The sequence below is a fragment of the Marmota flaviventris genome, chromosome 15, assembly GCF_047511675.1.
Source record: "Marmota flaviventris isolate mMarFla1 chromosome 15, mMarFla1.hap1, whole genome shotgun sequence".
Taxonomy (NCBI): Eukaryota; Metazoa; Chordata; class Mammalia; order Rodentia; family Sciuridae; genus Marmota; species Marmota flaviventris.
The window spans coordinates 59,960-83,267 of record NC_092512.1 but is presented as its reverse complement, the minus strand read 5'-3'; positions in this window follow the sequence as shown (position 1 = coordinate 83,267).

Genomic DNA, 23,308 nt, shown 5'->3' with positions numbered 1-23,308 from the left:
AAACCATATAAAAACCATTTGTTATTCATTGTATGGTTTTTCATTGTATGATCCCGTTTGCCCAACCGTGCCGGTTCCTTTCCCAACCATCCTGTCCTTTCTTAATCGGTTACACTTAACTGATTTTCTGAAAAATACATCTGACGTCTGTGCAGGTGCGGAAGCAAGCCCTGGTGATTTATTACTGGGCCTAAAGTTATTGGGCTGGGGTCTTTCAGTGAGGGATTCTGGGACCTTCCTAACTCTTTAGAATTGGAGGTAATACATTTCCAAAATTTATTTTCTTGCTTCAGGGATTCCTAGGAAACTTGTTAAAAATTATTGTGGGCACTGTAGTCCTATTTGACTGCCCATTGGATAATCTTGGTGCTTAATACCCCTTGGGATTGTGGAAAACGTAGTCCTTGGAATGCCCCTCACTGTTGAGGACCCTGGGAAAATCTCAAGGATTGTGGATAATGTAGTCCCATGTTTTGACTGCAAACTGCAGTGATTCCTGAAAAACTTATTCACAAAGGATCATGGGCACTGTAATTCAATTTGACTGCTCACTGATGGGCAACCATGGTGGTTTCTGCCCCTTAGAATTGTTGGAAAGTTAGTCATTGGAATTTCCTTCTTGCCATAGAGGATTCTGGAAGCCTCCTCCCAAAGAACTGTGGGTAATATAATCCCAAAATTTGCCTGCTTACTGCAGAGAATTCTGGGAAATTTTTCCATGTAAGATTGTGGGTAAAGAATATTTGCAATTTATCGCATAGCAGGAAAATTTGGGAGCATACAGTGTCATAGTGTTACTGCTTCCCCAATGTTGAAGAATAACACCAAAGAAGCACGCTGAGGCAAGGTCAGAGTAGAAATTAGAAGTTTATTAAAGGACAGCAGAAAAGACTTCTCCCGGAGGAAGAAGGGGACCCAAGAGGTGGAATCCGTGGAAGTGCGGTTGTTTCCCCTTTTTATAGTTTTGGTGATGGAATGTAGGTTGGAAGGCCCGAGGGGTGGGACACAGGTGGGCCAAAGAAGTAATCTGGTCAGGAAGGACTTCTGAGTCAGCACCTTTTTGCTGGGGGCTGTTCATTAACATTTCTTTGAGGTGGACTTTGGCCTAGGGCCTTTTCGGGACTTCATTAACATTCCATGAGCTGTCCTGCGTTTCCCGGAATCATTGCCAGCATGGCCTCCATTTTAGATTTCACTCGGCATTAGACCCGATTTATCTAACTACACTGACTACCTAACTTTAAATCTGGCTTCAATAGCATTGTGGGTTTTGTAGTCCTTGGAATTGCCCTCTGTGGAGGATCCTAGGAACTACCTCACTAAGTATTATGGTGAATGTTATCTTGTAATTTGCCAGATGACTGTAGGGATTACTAGTAAACTTGTGCATTAAAAAAGTGGCCATCATTGAGCAGTCAAATTTGTCCAATTTGACTGCTCACTGATGGACTCTTGAAGGATCTTAACCCTTACAGTTATGGGTAATGTATTCCTTGGATTTACCTTCTCAATGTAGAGGATCTGTGGAAATGCCTACCTAAAGATTATGGGTAAGATAGTCTCACACTTTGATTGAACACTGCAGAGATTCTGGGAAATATGTCCATGTGGGATGGTGGGTAATGTAGACTAGCAATTTCACCACTCATTTCAGGAACACCTGAAAGCTTCAAGAACCACAGGACTGTGGACAATGCAGTATTTAAAACTGCCACCTAGCTGCAGAGAATCCAAAGAACTACTTCCCTAAGGATTATAGGTAATGAAACTCAACAATTTTAATGTTAACTGCAGGGATAGGTTTAAGTAAGATTGTTAGGGTTATGGTTAGGGTTAGGGTTTGGGGTTAGGGTTAGGATCAGGGGTTAGGATTAGAGTTAGAGTCAGTGAACTGATTTCTATGATACCAAGACTCACAGTAATACTGGTCTGAACATGGTAACCTGGGAAATGAAGGCTCTATTGATGGTACCACTCTCAGAGTTACTGGCTATATGTGCATAACCACAGAATAGGGTTTCTATTATTGGCAGTTTCATTGGCTTCTGTGAAGAACCATATAACTCATCTTATATGATGGTAGGATACACAAATCTGCTGAGCACAATGTAGAACATAGTTAACTGTTTCTATTATGTTAGAATTCCCAGAACTGTGGAGATCTACCTATGGTTCTTGGGATTTATATGACAAACCTACCATATCATCTTGGGTCTATTTCATGGATAGCCAGAGAACAGGAGAAATAAAATAGCAGGGATTCCAAATCTTCATGATCATATTTGGAGAGTCAAGGAACTGGAGTACTGATGCCAGGAATCTCCATGCTGCAGGACTATTTGTAGAGTGCCAGGGATTTGAGATTCTATCATGATAGACTTGAGATTTGATGCTATAATGGCGAAACTCACAAAGTTGTTGAGATTTATGTGTCCTAGGGAAATGGGGTAATAATATGACAAGATTCACATTTTTTGGCCTCTTAGTGAAAATTGAGAGATCTTGATTTTATGTTGACAGGACTCAAAGTGCTTCAGTGGTCCATGTGGAAAACAAAGATGAAATTCAATCGATGGTAGAATTCCCATCATGTCTGAGCTGTTCATGAAAAACCAAAACAACAACAAAACAAGTTTTGTGTTTATGGCATGATGCACAGGGCTCCTGGACTCAACAATGAGAGATGCAAAACTGGTGTTCTATGACAGCAGGACAACTGAGCTTTATGTAGAGAAGAAGAAACTGTTTTCTATGATAGTATAAACACCAGAGCTGCTATGAAATATGTGGAAAACCAGGGAACACAGGTTGGATAAATTGGCCTCCCATGTTTTCTTGGTTTTACTTGGAGACAGAGAAATGGGAATCTATCATGTCAGAACTCACAGTTCTGCAGGTCTGTATATGGAGAGTAAGGGAACTTGATTTCTATGAATGTATGACTCTCAGGACTGCTGTTCTCCATGGATATATCAAGTGAACTATTTTCTTAATGTTTCCAGGAAATTCAAGTCTGGTGGAATTTACATGGAAGTCACAAAGAACTGGGGTTATATGATGACAGGACTCTCAGTACTTTTGGGCTCTTGGTAAAAAAAATAGGGAAAAGGGTTGTATTGTTGGAGTGACTCCTAAAGCTTATGGGCTCTATGTGTAGAGACAGGAAACTGTTTCTGTGGTTATAGCAAATATGGAGCTGCTGGGCTTTATGTGGAGTAAAAGTAAGGTGGGATTCCATTGCTGGCAGGATTTGTAATGTTACTGGACACTTCTATGCAGACATCCAGGGAACTGAGATTTTATAACAGAATTCACAATTCAACCGAGCTCTATGTAGACAGAGGAGAACTTGGTTCTATGATGGCAGGAGACTGAAGTTTTATGGAGGCGGGTCTCACAGGGCTGCTGGGCTATATGTGGAGAGTCAGATCATGGGATTTCAATAATTTTTTTTTCTCCCAGCACTACTACATCCTGTATAGAGAGCTAGGGAACTTGGGTTCTATGGTGGCAGCACACACAGGCCAGCGGATCTGCATATGGGGAGAAGAAAACTGGTTTCTATAATGATAGGATGGCAGGGCTTTGGGGATCTGTATGCAGAGCTAGAGTCTTGGATTACATGTTGGCAGGAATCACAGGGCTGCTGGAATCTATTTAAAGAAGGAGGGAGCTTTGTTTCTATGGTGTCAGGGCATGTATGGCTGCTAAGCTGTACATGGAGAGGTGTAAAATGATGCTTATAATGACAATATACATAGGTCTGCTGAAGTCTACATAGAGGAGTGTAGAATCTTGGTTTCTAGACTCAGATTTTATTCACTGCAATACTTGCAGGCCTTTGAGAATTCACCTGGAGAGCCAGGAAATTGGGATTCCATGATGACAGGACTTGTAGTGATGTTTGTCTCTATCTGTAGAACCAAGGAACTGGGTTTTTATCATGGCAAGACTCCCCAGGCTAAAGCACAGTACTTTAAGAGGCAGGGACCTTGGGTTATATGATGGCAGGACTCTTAGGACCGCTGAGGTCTATGTGGAGAGCCAGGGAAATTGGGTCTGTGATGGCAGGGATGCTGGGTTCCATGCAGAGAGCCAAAAGTGGCTTTTATAATGTCAGTATATACAGTGCTTCTGGGTTTTTCTTCAAAATCCAGGGAACTGCCAGGTGCAGTGGAGCACATCTGTAATCCCAGTGGCTCAGGAGGCAGGAGGATCATGAGTTCAAAGCCAGCCTCAGCAACAGTGAGGCACTAGGCAACTCAGTGAGACTCTGTCTCTAAATAAAATACAAAAAAGGGGCTGGGGATGCGGCTCAGTCGAGTGCCCCTGAGTTCAACCCGAATCACCAAAACAACAATAACAGCAGCAACAACAAAAAAAACCCCACAGGGAACTGCAATTCTAGGATGGTAGGACTATCTGTCCTGCTAATATTTATGTGGAAAGCATTGAAGCTGAGGTTCTATTTATGGAAGAATTCCCAGTCTCCTGGGGTCTACAAGAGAGACAGGTCAGTGGGTTTCTCTGGTAGCAGTGAAGCCAGAATTAGACAGGCAGTCAGTGTAGATAGGTAAATCGAGTCAGATCAGATCTAGGAGGCCAATTTGAGTGAGTATGGGCAGTTGGAGACTGTCCCCTGAGGGATTTTATCAATCCCTGCCCCCGCACCAACCTGTTGCCAAGGTAACCTGTCCCAGGAATTTTCTCTCTCTATAGGGAGCTATAAGGTTGTTAATGTGTCCTTGAATACTCTACCCTGTCCTTCCCCCTTCAGCCCACCAGTTTCCCAACTTTTGGCCATCCAATTGGGCATTCCTGGGCCTAGTCACTAGGCAGGAAGGAGAAAGATAAGGAGGAAAAGGCAGGAGAACAAAGGAATCCTAGAACATATAAAAAGGGCAGAACATCTCGCCTCCTGGGATACCAGGATACCAGCTATGCCCCCCTGCTCCCTCGCTGGAGAAGTCTATATTACCCCTTTTTAAATAAACCCTGGTTAGGGCTGGGGATGTGGCTCAAGTGGTAGCATGCTCGCCTGGCATGCATGTGGCCCGGGTTCGATCCTCAGCACCACATACAAACAAATGTTGTGTCCGCCGAAAACTAAAAAATAAATATTAAAATTCTCTCTCTCTCTCTAAAAAAAAAACAAAACCCTGGTTAATATGCTTGCTTTGATGTGTGTCTCTAATGTTAAAAATTCAACATGTGGGAAGCAGGGACTTGTCACTGATAACTGGCAGTGTTACTGCTGTTTATTGGTGACAAGTCCTTGCTTCCCCAAATGTTGAAGTATAACACCAGAGAAGCATGCTGAGGCAAGTGTAGAGTGGAAAGTGGAAGGCTTTATTAAAGGATTTCAGAAAAGACTTCCTCCGGGAGGAAGAAAGGAATCCGTGGATGGGGGAGGTCTTCCCTTTTTTATAGCTAAAGTCTTCTTTTAGTCTTTCCACATTTTTGTCCTTTGTTTCCCTTTATCCTGCAGTGATAGAATGTAGGTGGGAAGGCCAAAATGTGGGAGATAGATGACTGGAGGAGTAATCTGGGCAGAAAGGGCCTGGAGGGATTGGGATTGGCACCTCCCTGTTTGCTGGGAGCTGTTTCATTAACAGTTCCTTAGAATGGGTTCCAGGCCTTGGGGACATTAACATTTCAATTTCCCCAAGTGCTGCTCTGTTTTCCTGGACTCCGTTTTTGATAATGGTCTCCATTTTCTTTTTCTTACTCCATATTAGACCTGATTTATTTAACTATACTAACTACCTATCTTTAAATCTGGCTTCAGTGGTATGAGCAGGGCAGTCAGTTCCTCTGAGCTCTATGTTTAGGAAAATGGAACTGGGGTTCTCTTGATGGTAGGACTCACAGTGATGCTGGGCTTTACATGATGAGCTAGTAAATTACAGTTTATGACAGGAGTACTCACTGGGAATATTGGCTTTTTGTGGAGCATCCAGAACCTGGGATTCTATCATGGCAGTGTAGCTGGGGTCTATGTAGAGAGTCAGGGACCTTGAATTTTGGACAGCAGGATTTGCAGAGATGGTTACCTCCTCATGGAATGTCAGAAAACAGGATTGAGGGAGCCTTCTGGCTGGAGTGATGATGAGGTACACAGTAAGATGGACCTTAAACAATGGTGAGGATTTTAATTAAGGCAAGGACATTCTAGGCACTCAGAATAGCAAGAACCAAGGTGAAAAGAGGTGGCAAGTCATAAAGACAGGATTTATTTAGAGGAGTGGTTCTTAAATTTTTTGTCTCAGAGGCTGAGGCAGGAGGATCACTTGAGAGGTCTTGAATTAGAGACAAATTCTGGACAAGAGAGCACAATCACATTTTTTAAAAACATTATTCATCTTGAAGAGCCTTTATCATAATATGACATTAATTGGTTTTTATTGTTTTGGAAATTAAAATTGAGTAAAGTTTGAGTTACTGTGTCAATTCTCTATGGCTGCTCAAGGAAGTTGCTACAGATAGTGACTTAAATGACAAAAAAATTATTATCTAGGCTCCTGTAGTAAGAAGTCTAAGATGAGTTTCACAGGGCTAAAATGAAGGTGTGCCAGGCAGTAATCTCTTGATATTTAGCTCCCAAGATCAACCTCAGCTCCCTGGGATTACAGATGTGCACCTCCAAGCCCAGCAAAAGATTCTTAATCATATCTACAAAATCCCTTTTGTCACTTAAGATAACATGTTGAAAGGTTCCACAGATGAAACATGTATATATCTTTGAAAGACCATTATTCTGCTTATCACAATTAGTAATTTATTAATTGCACATTGGCACACACTCGTAAATCCAGGGACTTTGGAAGTTGAGGCAAGTGGATCCAAAGTTTAAGGAGAGCTGGGACACTTAGCCAGACCCTGTTTCAAAATAAAACAGAGGGCTGGGGAAGTAGCTCAGTGGCCCACATTCCTGGGCTCACACCTCAGTACTACAACATACACACACACACACACACACACACACAGAGTTATAAATGCATTACAAGTTAATATAAAATTGTTATAAATAATAATCAAAAAAGTGAGAAGAGTAGTATTGTTTTACTCTTTTGCAAATATTTTAAAGTCTAGAATGATTAAATACCAGATTTTTGAAATTTGCATCTGCATTCATTTTCTTGGGTTAATGTAAGTCTGGTAGTCTCTGGTCAAATTCTGCTATACAAATATGAAATGATGATACTAAAAAGGCAAATAATGTATTATACCATGAAAAGTTTTCATTTTATGGACCCTCTGAAAGAGCCTCTTATTCCATAGGGGCTTCTGGATTATACTTTTGATGGTTGTTTTGAGTTTGTCTGAGATACAAGGTGTATGTGTGAATGATGACCTTGGAATTATTGTTGTCATATTGATCTCCCACCTATGGTGGCCACTTGCCGCAGTCTGGCTGGGCACAAAATCACGAGCCACTCAAGCAGGAACAAAGTTTATTTTTTGAAACTGCCGCCAATGTCCGGTACCGCCCGGGAAGATTTTTTCCACACACGCGGCCTCCTCTCGGACCGCCGAGCGAGCTCCTCCCCCGGAACTCCCTCCTACTGTACTTCCCCAACCAATGGGAACTCTCCAGGAGTCCCGTAGCCGGCCTAGGTGAACAGCAGGAGTCCAATATCCATATGAATGCAAATCTTAACATAATCATATCATCTCAATGGCTAGCTGGCGTCACCTTTCAACCAAAAATGCCATGCATCATATACTTGGCTCTTAGCATCTCCCCCCTTCTGTTTAAGTAACAAGCAATCTGGCTAGGGACCGTGCCTGTTAGGTTTGTCCAATTCAACATATGGTTCTTACCCGTCATCGGAAAACTGACTTTTAGGCGTCAGCCTCCTGTCTTAGGTTGATACCACTGCAATTGGATCATACCCATCACTGACTACCGGTCCAGCATATAGCCATACTTGTGGATAGGCCTATGTACCAGTGGGGGGGTGAGGTTCTTTGCCTCACCTCTGTTGGCCCCCAAAATTGGCCTTGGTGCTGGTGGGGGGATGAGGTTCTTTACCTCACCTCTGTTGGCCCCCAAAATTAGACCATCACTAGTAGAAGGGAGGAGGATACAGAAATGTCATGACACCAAGTCAATTAACGGCTCCTAGGAAAAATTACATCACTGGTGACACATCAGCAAAGATACGCTAGCACTACCATAATTCGCTGCATCAACAAATAGATCACAAAGCATACAAGTGATACATAGTCCAGGCAAGTTCTGTAAGCAGTTCAAAGCAGAGGAATCTATCAATATGTCCATATCCTTCCAAAATAAATCGACTCATTGATTGAGCATTACTTGTTGAGTTATAAATCATTGATGTATCAGCTTACACGGTTTGTTGTGATAACTCTCAAAGAAGTTGTAGTTTGGTTTTATCTTTGTCTTCACCGGCACTGGGATGAAAATAGGAATTTTGACAATGATGCTAAAAAAAAAAATATGTAACATTTCAACAGGTACTAAGAAAACAATATTTAGAACAATTTACATTATCCTGAACAGAATTATTAAATATAATGAAAAGGAAAGGTGAAAGTAAACAAACAGATTTGTTAACCTTCTATTTGTTCATATATTAGAACAATCCTCAACAGCTGTTTACCCAAATTAAATTAAACTATTAAAATCACGTGAATAATAAAAAAAAATTTTTTTTGGATCCATGTGCATGAGCGCCCCTCATATGTGAAATATGGACATACGCACATACAGACATACAACACAAAACAGAAGTGTGCACACGTAACATATAACACATAAGGCAATAGTAAAGGCCTTGTAGCTTTACCTAGGTGAAATCTCCATTGCAATGCTCAAAAACTCCACAGTCAAAAAAACTGATCAGAAAAAACATTAACCTAGGTCTGTATGAGCTCAAAAATAAAATAGAACTTTATGATGTGGGAAAAAGCAATAATAAAATAGATATTGAAAAAAACATCCTGGTTAATCACTGTCACAGATGTAAGAATAGCCAAGCTGGAGATCTGGATATCAGCTGTTATGGATTTGAGTGGAATCATCTTCCTTTTGTTCTGTAGGAGCTGTTTTAGTTAGTCTCTCTGGGATCCAAATCGGCTGCTGTTCTTCCTGTGGAAAAACACAAACAGAGCCCCGACTCCAGACTATCACTGGGTCAGGACCTTTCCATTGTCCTGTTAGAATATCTTTCCAAAGTACCTTAGGCTTATGTACATTTTTTGGATACAAATGTCTTTCCGCAGCACTAAGCCCTGATGAATCCAAATTTAAAAAGTTTAGAGTAAAAAGGGTTATTTTAAGTTTATCTTTGGGGGATATATACCCCTTTCCAATTCCCTCCTTTTGTTTTAATAAGTACATTTTAATAGTTTGATGAGCTCTTTCAACTATGCCTTGTCCTTGTGGATTGTATGGAATTCCTGTTATGTGAGTAATGCCAAATGATGAGCAAAATTGTTTAAAAGAGGTGGACGTATAACCAGGACCATTATCGGTTTTTAACTGTTTTGGAACGCCCACAGTGGCAAAATTTTGTAAGCAATGAGCTATAACATCTTTAGTTTTTTCTCCAGCATGAAGGGAGCCCATCAGAAATCCGGAAGAAGTATCAACTGTAACATGTAAATATTTTAATTTTCCAAATTCTGGCAAGTGTGTGACGTCCATCTGCCAAATATGGTTAGGTATCAGTCCTCTAGGATTGACTCCAAGATTAACTTGTGGTAAAAATGTCACACAATTTTGACATTGTTTTATTATATGTCGGGCTTGTTCTTTAGTTATTTTAAAACGCTTTTGTAAAGTATTAGCATTGACATGGAACCTTTTATGAAAATTTATAGCTTCTTCTATTGTGGAGAAAATATGTATGTCATGTGTAGTTTTATCTGCTAACTCATTGCCCAAACTAAGGGCTCCAGGCAATCCTGTATGTGCCCTGATATGTCCTATAAAGAATGGATCTTTTCTGTCCCAGATTAGACTTTGTATAGTAGAAAACAAAGAGAAAACAGTAGAAGAAGGGGAAATCCTACCAGCATCTTCAAGGGATACTATAGCATTAACTACATACTGACTATCAGAAAATAAATTAAATACAGAATTTTTAAACATCATAAAAGCTTGTAATACTGCATTAAGCTCTACCTTTTGAGCTGATTGTTTGGGTACTAAAAATGTAAAAGTTTGATCAGGGGTAACTACTGCTGCTGTACCATTATTTGACCCATCAGTGAATATATTTGGAGCATTCATGATAGGGGTTTTTTTTGTCATCTTTGGAAAAACTACAGGATGTTTAGACCAAAAAGACAACAAAGGATTAGACGGTAAGTGATTATCAAATGAAACATTAGATTTACACATTATTATTGCCCAAGTATTTAACTCATTAGCTAACTCATCAATTTGATCTATAGTATATGGAGTAATAATTTTATTGGGAGAAATCCCAAACACTCCCTTGGCTGCTTTTATTCCTTTGAGTATTAATTGTCCTACAGCCTCAGGATACCTAGTAAGAATAGTATTAGGAGAATAAGATAAATGTATCCACAATAATGGACCTTCTTGCCAGAATACTCCTGTAGGTATATTTTTTGTTGGCAGTACAATAAATAATAAAGGCAAACTTATATCAATTCTATCCAAATGCATATTTTCCATATATGTTTCAATGATTTTTAATGCCTTTCTTGCTTCAGGCGTCAACATGCGGGGTGAATTTGGATCTGATGGACCTTTTAGAATATCAAATAAAGGTCCCAACTCTCCTGTTGGTATGCCTAGATAAGGCCTTATCCAATTTATGTCTCCTAATAACTTTTGAAAGTCGTTAAGTGATTTGAGTTGATCTACTCGTATTTGAATTTTGGGTGGACGGACCATGGTTGAGGATAATAAAACCCCTAAATAATTAATTGGAAGATTTAATTGTACTTTATCTATTGCTATCTCTAGATTATAATTTTTTAATAAATTTGTAAGTGTGGCATAACATTCTAGCAATGTGTTTTTATCTTTATGTGCCAATAACACATCATCCATATAGTGAAATATTTGTAGTTCAGGATTTTGATTTCTAAGTGGCTGGATTGCTTTGTTAACATAAATTTGACACAGAGTTGGACTATTAGCCATCCCTTGAGGGAGTACTTTCCATTCATATCTCTGATCAGGACCTTCATGATTTAGTGCAGGGATAGTAAATGCAAAATGTGGACTATCCTCGGGATGAATTGAAATTGAAAAAAAAAAACAATCTTTAATATCTATAGCTAAAACATACCAGGTTTTTGGTAAAGCAGACAATTGGGGAATCCCTGATTGAGCAGGTCCCATAATAACCATCTCATTATTAATGGCTCTTAAATCTTGCAATAATCTCCATTTACCAGATTTCTTTTTAATGACAAAAATGGGAGTATTATGGGGAGATACGGAAGGTTGTATATGTCCCTCCGCTAATTGTTGTTTGACCAGGTCATGGGCTATTTGTATCTTTTCTTTAGTCAGGGGCCACTGAGGAACCCACACTGGTCTTTCTGATTTCCAAGTAATTTTGATTGTCTCAGTGGCCCTTTCTGAAAACCCAATCCATGTCTATTTGTTTCTTGATTTATTTGAATTGGTGCTGTCATACCTTGTTCTTGTTCTCTTAATCTTTCTTCTTTCCTAAAGCCTTGTCTAGCCCTAGTAGTGGGCGTATTAGGATTGATGTTATTTGTTAATGTCAAACCTAATTGATCTAGGACATCTCGTCCCCATAAATTTATAGGAAGATGATCCAATACATAGGGCTGTATAGTTCCTTCACATCCTTCAGGATCCTTCCAATCTAATACCATTGCACTTCTATGGGGATTAGTTGCCACTCCTAGGCCTCGAAGCGTTTGAGTGGCTTGTTGTAATGGCCAGTGTTTTGGCCATTCTTGACGAGATATTATGCTAAGGTCTGCACCTGTATCAAGTAGCCCATTAAAGTCATGTCCTTGAATATTTAGTTTTAGCATTGGGCGAGAATCTAGATTTAAAGACAGCATAGCCCAATCTACACCTGTGGAGCCTAATCCCCTGGAACCTCTTTCTACAGTACGACTGGAAAATTTATCATGTAGGCTGGGTATTATTAATAACTGTGCTATTCTATCTCCTGGTGAAATTACTGATATACCTCTTGGAGAACTAGCTATAATTTTTATTTCACCTTCATAATCGGGATCAATTACCCCAGGACTTATCATAAGTCCTTTTAGTGTTGAAGAACTGGGTCCCAATAATAAGCCTACTGTTCCTTGGGGAAGAGGTCCTTTTACTCCTGTGGGAATGATTTGAACTCCCATCTCTGGAGTTAGTACTGCTCTGGCAGAGGCGCAGATGTCCAACCCTGCGCTCCCTCTAGTTTGTCTGATGAGGGATTTAATGGATAATGCGTCCTGGGCACTACCTTGATGGTGTTGCTGGGTTCCTCCACTGCCCCGTATATTTGTGGTTTTGGGCCCCGGAGCATTGGGCCCTCCAGTCCGTTTTTTGGCAATGGAGCCTGATGATGCCTTTCTCCACGATATCGTGGGTAAACACTTGGTCCTTGTCTGTTTTTTGATAACGGAATACCTTCTATGGTGGTTTGAGAATGGCATTCATTAGCCCAATGTTTCCCTCTACGGCATCGTGGGCAAATACCCGGTATTCTATTCCTTTGATACCTAGCCTTGTTAAACCCTCCTCCTATGGGGCAACTCCTTTTAAAATGTCCTGTTTGATCACAATTATAGCATGTTTTTGGCCTGGCATCTAAAGCCTGTTGTACTGCTGCTAAGACTTGCCCTTGTTCATTAATGTCTCTACATAATTTAATATATGTGTTTAAATCTTCATGTTTCCATGGTCTGATGACCTCTCTGCAGCAACGATTTGCTTGGTCATAAGCCAGTTGTTTTATAAATGGCATTGCCTGTTCTGTATCTCCAAATACTCTAGATGCTGTCTGAATAAGCCTATCTACAAATTCAGCGTAAGGTTCATTAGCTCCTTGTATTACCTTAGATAATTGTCCTTGTAAATCTCCATGCCCCTGTAAAGTTTTCCATGCCCTAACTGCGTCTGCAGCAATTTGTGCGTATACGCCAGGATCATATTCAATTTGTTGCCGTTGACCCTCATAAGGTCCTTTTCCTAATAACATCTCTAGATTTCTTTGAGGGTAACCGGCTGTTGCATTTCGCCTAGCTGTCTCCATGCAAAATTCCTCATTGGCAACCTTCCATAACAAATATTGTCCTCCATTTAGCACAGATCGACACATGTTAGCCCAATCTGCTGGCGTCATGTCTAAGTTGGTAATGGATTCGACCATGCTCACAGTGAAGGGTGCTTGCGGCCCGTAGGTTGTTACAGCCTCTTTTAATTGCTTCACTGTTTTGAAATCTAAAGCACGGTGAATTTGTTGCCCTCCTGCCTGCTCAAGTACAGGGCATGCTAATCTTTGGGGTCCTGCCTCAGGATTCCGTCCATCAACTATGGGAGTTGAGGGCCGCTCAGCTGTAGATGGAGCTGTTGGTTGAATTACGCCCTCTGGTGATAGAACGGGGTTAGTAGCAGCCTCCTGTTGTAATTCCCCGCCTGATGGTTGTTTTTCCTCTAAGCTTTCTTTCTTCAAATCTTCCTCTGTCTGACTAGCTTGAGAGACCTTCTCTTTCGCTTGACCTAACATGTTTTCTACCATAGTCTGGACCTCTAACAATTTACTTAACAGTCTTTTGGTTTGTTTTTTACTAGTTTCTAATCTACTATACAGGTAACGCAACCCAATAAGATAGCATAAAACAAAACCGAAACAGAATGAAACAAAAACCGAACAAAGAATAGTTGTATCAATTTTCTCTTTCTCAGGGCCGAACAACTTCAAACCTTGAGCCAACCAATTTTCCCAGTTTGCCTGAGAAAATTCTAGGGATAGGCAGCTTGAAACAAAAACAAGATAAATCAAAACGAGAACACATTGTTTTTTGAAATGGTCACCCATTTTGTTGCCTTCCCTCAGGGGCGAGCAATTTTACTCACCTCCAAACTTCAGGCGTTCCCCGTGCGGGCCACCAGTTGCCGCAGTCTGGCTGGGCACAAAATCACGAGCCACTCAAGCAGGAACAAAGTTTATTTTTTGAAACTGCCGCCAATGTCCGGTACCGCCCGGGAAGATTTTTTCCACACACGCGGCCTCCTCTCGGACCGCCGAGCGAGCTCCTCCCCCGGAACTCCCTCCTACTGTACTTCCCCAACCAATGGGAACTCTCCAGGAGTCCCGTAGCCGGCCTAGGTGAACAGCAGGAGTCCAATATCCATATGAATGCAAATCTTAACATAATCATATCATCTCAATGGCTAGCTGGCGTCACCTTTCAACCAAAAATGCCATGCATCATATACTTGGCTCTTAGCAGCCACTGAGTCCCCAAATGTCTGTAAGTTATACTGACATCAATAGAGGCTTTATGAATTGGAAAAGGTGTCACTATGTTGTTTTTTTTATTTTTACTTTTTAGTTGTAGATGGACACAGTATCTTTATTTATTTACTTATTTTTATGAGTGCATGCAAAGCAAGTGATCTACCACTGACCTATGTTGTTTTTATATTATAATTTTTGCAGTAATGGGGATTGAATCTAGGGGCTCTTGCATGTTTTGCAAGTGCTCTGCCACTAGGCAAGATCTCTATTTCTCTTTGCCCTTTATTTTATTGTTATTTTGAGGCACAAGGGATGGCTAGGTTGCCCAGGTTGGCCTTGAACTTTCCAGGACTCCTCCTGCCTCAGTGAAAAACCAGCCTCTATCTCAGAGCAAAGCTGTCCAAGGAAGGGACATGGCCTTTGTCCTTGGAAAAACCCACAGAGCACTCTTAGGCACATTCCCACCCTGCTAAGTTGTTTATCTACAGGAGAGATCTGCTGCGCCAGGTGTCCCTGACTCAGTCAGGCTAGGTGGGGATCCATAGCAGCCCCTAATCAGCATGAGACAGGGAAATACCTGGGATGCCAGATAACCCTCCCAGTAGTTTATGGTAGTTGATAACCTGTTGTGAAACCATGTAGTTCAGCATGTACACCCCTCTTGGCTTAAACCAATCAGTTCAAATGAATACCCCTTTTGTATTGATCACCCCTACCTAACTTGTTCCCGCCAGTGAATGTGCTAATCATGTTTTAGAGTTGTTGTTTGACTTTCCCGTGGCGTGGCATGAGGTGATTTGTTATACTGTATGTGAAGTCCCTGCCCTTTTCAAAGAATGTATATAAGCTCTGCTCAAGCTGTTCTCGGGGCTCTTTGTTCTTTGCTCCTCTGAAGTGAGCTCTGAGCCCCAGCATGCTGGACCCCCAATAAACCCTTTGCTGTTGCATGAGACGGTTTCTTGGTGGTCTTTTCCTCCAGCGCTCACCCGACCTTTTCATCAGCTTCCCAAGTAGCTGGGATTATATGTATGCCCTGCAGCACTGGCTCACCACATGTTTTTATTTATTTATTTTTAATATTTTATTATTATTATTTTTAGTTTTAGGTGGACACAACATCTTTATTTTATTTTTATGTGGTGCTGAGGATAGAACCCACTGCCTCATGCATGCTAGGCAAGCACTCTTCCACTAAGGCACAATCCCAGCCCCTCACCACATGTTTTTATTTTTATTTTTATTATTAAAGAGAGAGGTGAGAGAGAGAGAGAGACAGAGAGAATTTTTAATATTTATTTTTTAGTTTTTGGCGGACACAACATTTTTGTTTGTATGTGGTGTTGAGGATCGAACCCGGGCCGCTCGCATGCCAGGCGAGTGCGCTACCACTTAAGCCACATCCCCAGCCCCTCACCACATGTTTTTAAATGGAGAAAGATATGATTTAAATTTCCAAGTTACTTTAGTAGAGTCCTGGTAACATTTTGTGGCAAAAAAGAAAAACCACATAATTTTCACATGGAGGGTGAGAGTAAAAAATTTGACATAATGAGGAATTAAGAAAGTAATATTTCAGGGTTGAGCTATTGAAGCTGAAGAGGTTGCTAAAGATGTTTAGGTGGAAGGTGTGGCTGTGACTGCACAGGGCTATAGGACCAGGTAAGTGCTCTTTGGCATGGAGAGGTTCAAGGATGAGTGTTAGAAAACTCACCATACTGGAATCACTCTGCAAGACAGGGGGCCACATGGATAGGGTGGGCCTGCTAAAATTACCAAACAGAACAGGAGGCTGCTCTGGAGGCCTTTAGGTGATGATATGTGAAACCAAGAATCATATCATTACTAACACAGAACACAGACCTCCATAATTATCTCACTTCTAAATAATTTTCAAAGTAATTTCTCTCTTTTAACAACCAGAATAGTAGCACAGTCAACTTCTATAATATACCACATGGTAATAAGTTACCAGCGAGGACTTGAACTTGGCAAACACAGGTTATTAAGTTCCTATAACACTGAGATGCGATACTGTTACACTGGAGCCTTAATTCGTGCTCAACAGTTAACGTGTTGAGCTTTGCTTAGGCTAGGTGAGTGGTTTCTAGTGTGTCTTTGCTTGGACTCACAGGAGGGTGTGCGGACAAGGCCGGCATCCTCTGCAGCAAGCAGCACCACCCAAAGGAGCCGACTCCATGGTATACCGACTGGCTCAAGTCAATTCCTTTCTATGGAAACTCCCGCTGTAGAGACACCGGGCAGACTTGGCTGTAGATTTCCTGGGAGTCTACTTGGGTGAGCAACAGAGGCCCAGGTCGTTCACCCGGGAACCCCAGCTCGGGCTGCGGACCGGGCAGATCGAAACCTGTAAAGAGACCCCGCCCTTGAGGCTTAGGGGGCCAGACGGAGCCGAAGTGCGCAATGGCAGGCAGCACGGTGCAGGCGCAGAAGCACGCACTGCTTCCTTCGCTCTTCTGCTCTTCTGGTGCACAGCATTAGCTCACCTGGACGCTAGGGTAGGTCTGCAGTCCGTCGTGAGCGCCTCCGCGCAGGTGAGTGTGTACTCCCTACTCGCGGTGGCGTGGGAGAGCGAGAGGGCAGGCGCGGCAGGCGGGACGGGGGCGTGCGCGGGGACCGCGGGGCGGCGGGATGCGGAGGCTGCTGTCGCTGCGAATATTGCGGATATTGCGGCGCGGGGGAGAGGGGCGCCCTGGAACGCGCCGTACGTAGCCCGCCTTCGGAACCCTGATTGGGCGCCGCGATCCTAAGGTGAAGGTCAGGTGGAGAGCGACAGCTCCCTCTGACCGAGCAGGTGGTGGTCGCATCCTTAACGCAGAGGGGTCTGCGCTGCTCCGGAGCCTGAGTCTTCCAGGTCAGGGCTGTAATTAGCTGGAGGGACTCTTGGTTGCTGAGAGCACCTCTGAGCTCGTCCTATTCTACAAAGCCAGAGTTGTCCTTGATGGGACCTAAACTCCTGGTGCTGATTGAGGAAGGACAGAAGTCACGTCCTTGTGCACATTTCAGAGATTAGCCTAGGGACCTGCATCTCCAGTCACTGGGACAGTGTGCCTGACACTCAGGGAGGCTAGGCACCTAATCTTCTTGCTGTTTTTTCCTTTCTTTCTTGTTAAAATTTTGAGTAACTATCAAAGTAACTTTAAAATTGAAAATAAAAAATCTATTTCCATGGCTCAGGATTTTCAGAAAATTGTTTTTGCAGAATTTTGTATTGGGGATATATGATCACAACACCCAAGTTTGCTGGGTTCCATGTGGTGATCCAGGAAACTAGGTTTCTATAGTGACAGTGCTTCTGGGCCCCTCTGAAATTCAGTGTCCGTTCTTTCTATAATGGAAGGACTTCCAGGGTTACTTGACTCTATCTGGAGTGCCAAGATTTCTATCTGGGTTTCTATAATATGATATATACAGTGCTGCTGAGCTCTGTGCAAACATCAGGGATCTAGAGCCTATTGTGACACTGGGCTAGTAGAAACTTGTAAAACAAAAGAGAATGAGGTTCTATATTAGTAGGACTCATAGGGATGCTGACTTTTATATGGAGAGAGGGACATAGGTGTCAATGATCGAGGAACTCCCAGTGCTGCTGGGCTCTCCCTGGAGTGCCAGGAAAGTGGACTTTTGTGATGGCAGTGCTCACAGTATTGTTGATCTCTGGGTGATCATCAGGGAGCTGGACCGTATGCTTACCAGATACTGGGTTGCTGGGCTCTGCATTGAGAGCCAGAGAATGGGGTTCTAGGATGGCAAGTTTTGCAATCCTGAGGATCTTTGTGTGGAGAGAGAAGAAACTGGATGTGTATGATTTCAGGATTCTCAAGATGCTGGGATTCACATGGAAGACCCACGGAACTGGTGTTCCATGAATTCAGGACTCACAGATTTTCTCTGCTCCTGGAGAAGAGAAAGGGATTCTAAGACGACTGGATAGGCAGCAAGCACTTCTTGGTTCTAGGAAGAGGGCCAGGGAACAGTATTTCTTTGGATGGAAGAATTCCCAGGGCAGATAAACTGTACTTAGAGAGCCATGGAAGACAGGTACTTTAGATTTCAGGATTCGTGGGGACGCTGACTGTATGAAAGGTGGGATGTTAATGGTATTTTAAGATGGCAGAATGCTCAGGTCTGCTTAGCCCTATATGGGAAGCCAGGGAACTAACTTGTCTTCTGTGATTGAAGGATTACAAGGGCTACAGTAATCTACATGGAGAATTGGGAAAATGGGATTCTATGATTGCAGAACACTTTAGGGATCCTGATCTTTATGTGCAGTGACAGGGAGCTATGTTTTTATGATAACAGGTCACAAAGGGCTGGTGATCTCTGCATTCCAAGCTAGAAACTGGAGTTCTATGATGTCAGGTCTCACGGGATTCTGTATTCCTGATGGAGAGGTGGACAATATTGATTCTAGTGATGGCAGAATGTGCAAGGATGTTCAGTTCTATGTGGAGTTCCATGGAACTTATAGGATTCACAGGGCTGCTTGGCTCTACATGGTGAACTTGGTGGTTCATTATGGCTTGATGTTCAGGACTGCAGCCTCTTCACAGATTGCAAAAGAACTGGGGATCTAATAAGTCAGAACACCCAAGGCTGCTGGAGTCTGTTCAGAGATCTAAGGAACCCTAGTTCTATGATAGCAGGACACTGAAAGCTGCTGGACTGTATATGAAGAGTAAGGGAACTGGCTTTATAAGGTTGCAGAACTTGTAGAAGTGCTGAGCATTTTGTGGAGAGCCAGAGAATATGATATCTAAATTAGAAGGAAATACAAGATTTGACTCTGTGAAAAAACAGGATATTGTTTTTCTACTGAGCTCTTTGTGGAGAGCCATGGTTCTGAAGTTCTAGAAAGGCAGCAGTTGTAAAGCTGCAGGGCACTTTGTGAGGAGCCAGGAAATCAGGGACCTATTAGGGCAGGATTCTGAGATCTGTTAAGTGCTAGGTGGAGACCAAGGAAAATGGAGTACTATTATGGTAGGAATCAGAACATTTAGACAACATATGGAGAGGTGGAAAACAGGATGTCTATGATGGCACACATTGTGGTACCGCTGGGAATGGGGTTCTATGCTGGCAGTGATTTCAAGGCTAATGGACTTGGTGGAGAGCCAGGGATATGTGGTTTTATTAATGGTATGATTTGGAGTTCTACTGGTCTCTATGTGTTGGACTACTATAAAGAATTTATATGGATGACAAGCCTCATTAGGTTGCAGGGTTATACATGGAGTACCAGAGAAGTGGAATTTCTGATGACATGATTTCCAGTGTTGCTGAGCACTGTTTGGATAGCCCAGGACTGGGATTCTAATGATGAAAGGAAACAGGTCTTCTGGATTTTATATGGAGAGTCAGGGGAGTGGATTTCAGGATTCACAGAATTGCTGTGTTCTAGGTGGAGAGTGAAGAATGTGGGGTTCTATGTAGGAAAACTATTCAGGACTGCTGGAATCTATGTGGTGAGACATTGAGCTATAATTCTATTGATGTCTACATGTTCAGTACCAAAGGGCTGTACACGGAGAGCCAGTAACTGGAATTGTATGATATCAAGACTCATGGTTCACTGGACTCTGCTTAGCCCAAAGAGTTGTGTTATTTGATGACAAGACTCATAGGGCTGGTGGACTTTATTTGAGTGTAAGGGAACTGGATTTTTATGATGGCAAGATTATAAGACTGCTGGCCTCTTTGTTCAAAGCCAGGAAACAGTTTCTATGATGGTAGGGATTATTGGGAATTCTGACTTATTGTGGAAATACTGGAAACTGGGATTTTCTTGATGACATGACTCATTGGAGCTGTGGGGCTCTTGATCCTGAGACAGGAAACTTGTGTTATATTGATGGCATTATGTTCATATCTTCTGAGTTCTATGAGGTAATTCAGGGAATTGGAGTCCTATGATGGTGTGTATCATAAGGCTACTTGACTCTCCATGGTGAGTCAGGTAAATATGGGTCTGTTATGGAAAGACTGTAGTGCTGTTGTGCTTTATGTGATGAACCAGGGAAGTGAGATTCTATGATGGTGATCACTCATGGCTTGTTGTCTCTACATGGAGTTCCAGGGAATAGGAGTTCTCTGATGGCAGGGCAACCAGCACTGCCTAGGGACCTGAAGTGCTATGATGGCAGGACACCCCAAACTGTTGGTTTTCATGAGGAGAGTCAAGAAACTAGCATTTTATAGTGGAAGGAGTCTCAGAATTGCTAGGTGTATGTGTAGAGCCAGGGAACTGGGGTTCTAGGGTAACAAAAATTGCCAGGCTTTGTGCTCTATTTGGAGAACCAGGGAACTAAGATACTATGAAGGAAGAATACACAATACTGATATTATGTATGTGGAGAGCAAGATTACAGTGTTTCTGTGATGGCCAGACTCTTCATTATACTGGGGTCTATGTTGAATAGCACAGAACTGGAGTCTATGATGACAGAACTTCCAGGTCTGTAGGGATCTTTGAGTAGTGCCACAGAACAGATTTTCTATGAGAAAAGCACACTTGACTGCTGAACTCATTGTGTAGCAAAGGGATCTGCAGCCTGTGATGGCAGGATGTTCAGAACTGATGGCTCTGAGTGGTAAGCAATGGAATAGTGATTCAATGATGTCTGGACTCCCAGAGCTGCTGCTTTTTTATATGGCAAGCAAGGGAGCTGATGTTCTGTTGATAAGATTTGAAGTGCTACCAGATTTATGAGAAACCTCAGGGAAGTGTGGTTCTGTGATGGTAGGACTCACAGTACTGTTGGACTCTGGTAGCAAGGGAACTGGGATTCTATTGATGACTGGACAACTAGGACTAGTATCTTCTAGATAGAAAGACATGGTGTCTATGACAGTAGTACACACAGTACTGCTACAGTCTTCATGGAGACACAGAAGTTGTGTTTCCATGATGTCACAAATGATATCAGAAATCCAAGGGCTGATGGTGTCCACATGGAGAGGCAGGTAACTGGTGTTGTAGGATGGCAGAATTCACTGGGTTACTGGGCTGTACGTGGGGACCCAGGGAAATTGGGTTCTATGATGGCAGGATTCACAGAGCTGCTGAACTCCATGTTTAAGCAAGGGGAATTTATGGTGTGCCTCACAGTACTGCTGGGATCTGCTTGGAGAGCAAGTTAACTTGGTTGTATGATGGCAGGAATTGCCAGGCTGCTGGTTTTAATGTGGAGGGCAGAGAAAACGGGTTTCTCTAATGACAGGATTCCTGGGGCTGCTGGTGTGTATGTTCAAGGGGAGACAATTGGGTTTCTATGATGGTAGAAATTGCAGGGATTCTTGAATTTACATGGAAGTCACAGAAAATTGGGGTTCTGTGATGTCAGGACTTACAAACTCTGCTCTTTGTGGACAGATAGAGAAATGGGTTCTTATGATGGCAGGATGTGAAGGACTGATGGACTGCTGTAGAAAAGCCAGGCAACTTGGTTTCTATGATGGGAGGACACATAGTACTGATGGGCTGTACATCAGGAACAGGAGCATGGAGTTCTATGCAGTCAGGAAATCATACTGTCCAGAATTTCCATTGCTAGTGGTCTGTAATGCTCATGGTCTCAGAATTACCATGGCTGCTGGAATCTATTTGGAGACCCACAATACCAGGGCTGCTTCTGTCCATGTTCAAAGCCAGGCAACAAGGATAATGATGGCAGGAAACTCAGGGCTCCTGGGACCACTTGTATGGACAGGTAACTGGGGTTCTATTGATGGATAGATGTGCAAGACTGTTGAATTCTATATCTAGAAAACTGGAGTCTTCTGATGGAAGGATTCTTAAGGCTGATCATGTCTACTGGCAGATCCAAGAAACTTGATATCTAAAATGTGAACAATTGCAGAGTTGCACATGTCCACGTGGAGAGATAGGAACATACAGGACTGCTGTGCTGTATATGGAGACCCACCTAACTGGTGTTCTATGAGAGCAAGAATCGCAGGGCTGCTGTGCTCCGTGAAAAGAGCTGACAGTTTCTTTCTTTTTCTTTCCTTTTTTTTTTAAGAGGGAGAGAGAGATGGAGAGAGAGAGAGAGAGAGAGAGAGAGAGAGAGAGAGAGAGAGAGAGAGAGAGAGAGATTTTAATATTTATTTATTTTTTTAGTTTTTGGTGGACACAACATCTTTATTTGTATGTGGTGCTGAGGATTGAATCCAGCGTTGCATGCATGCCAGGCAAGCGCGCTACCACTTGAGCCACATCCCCAGCCCTGACAGTTTCTTTTTTTAATGGGGGATGAAACACCATAGCTATTATGATGTTTTACTCAGATCCACATTTTTATTCCTGGAACCCTTTCTGAGCTTGTCCCTCATTTTCATGACTTAAACAGATGGAAAGAACACATACACATTTTGCTTTGAATACCTTCTTTCAGTTCTTTGGTGTAAAAACCTAGGAACAGACCTGAGTACTATGATAATTCTAATAATTCTAATTTTAACTTTTTGATGAAACTGCAGTTATTCCACACACAGGTCACACATTTGTCTTCATTCTTACCAATGCTTGCTATTTTAAATTATTTTTAAAAAATTTTTAATATTTATTTTTCAGTTTTTGGTGGACACAACATCTTTATTTTATTTTATGTGGTGCTGAGGATCGAACCCAGTGCCCCACACATGCCAGGCAAGTGCGTTACCGCTTGAACCACATCCTCAGCCCCTATTTTAAATTATTTTGATAATGGTTATATTAACAGGATTGAGGAGATTTCACTGTGACTTTAACTTACAGGTCCATAATTAATGAGAAGTTAAGCATCTTCTCATGTTTGCTAGTGCAGTGTGTATTCAAGTTCTTTTTCAAGTTG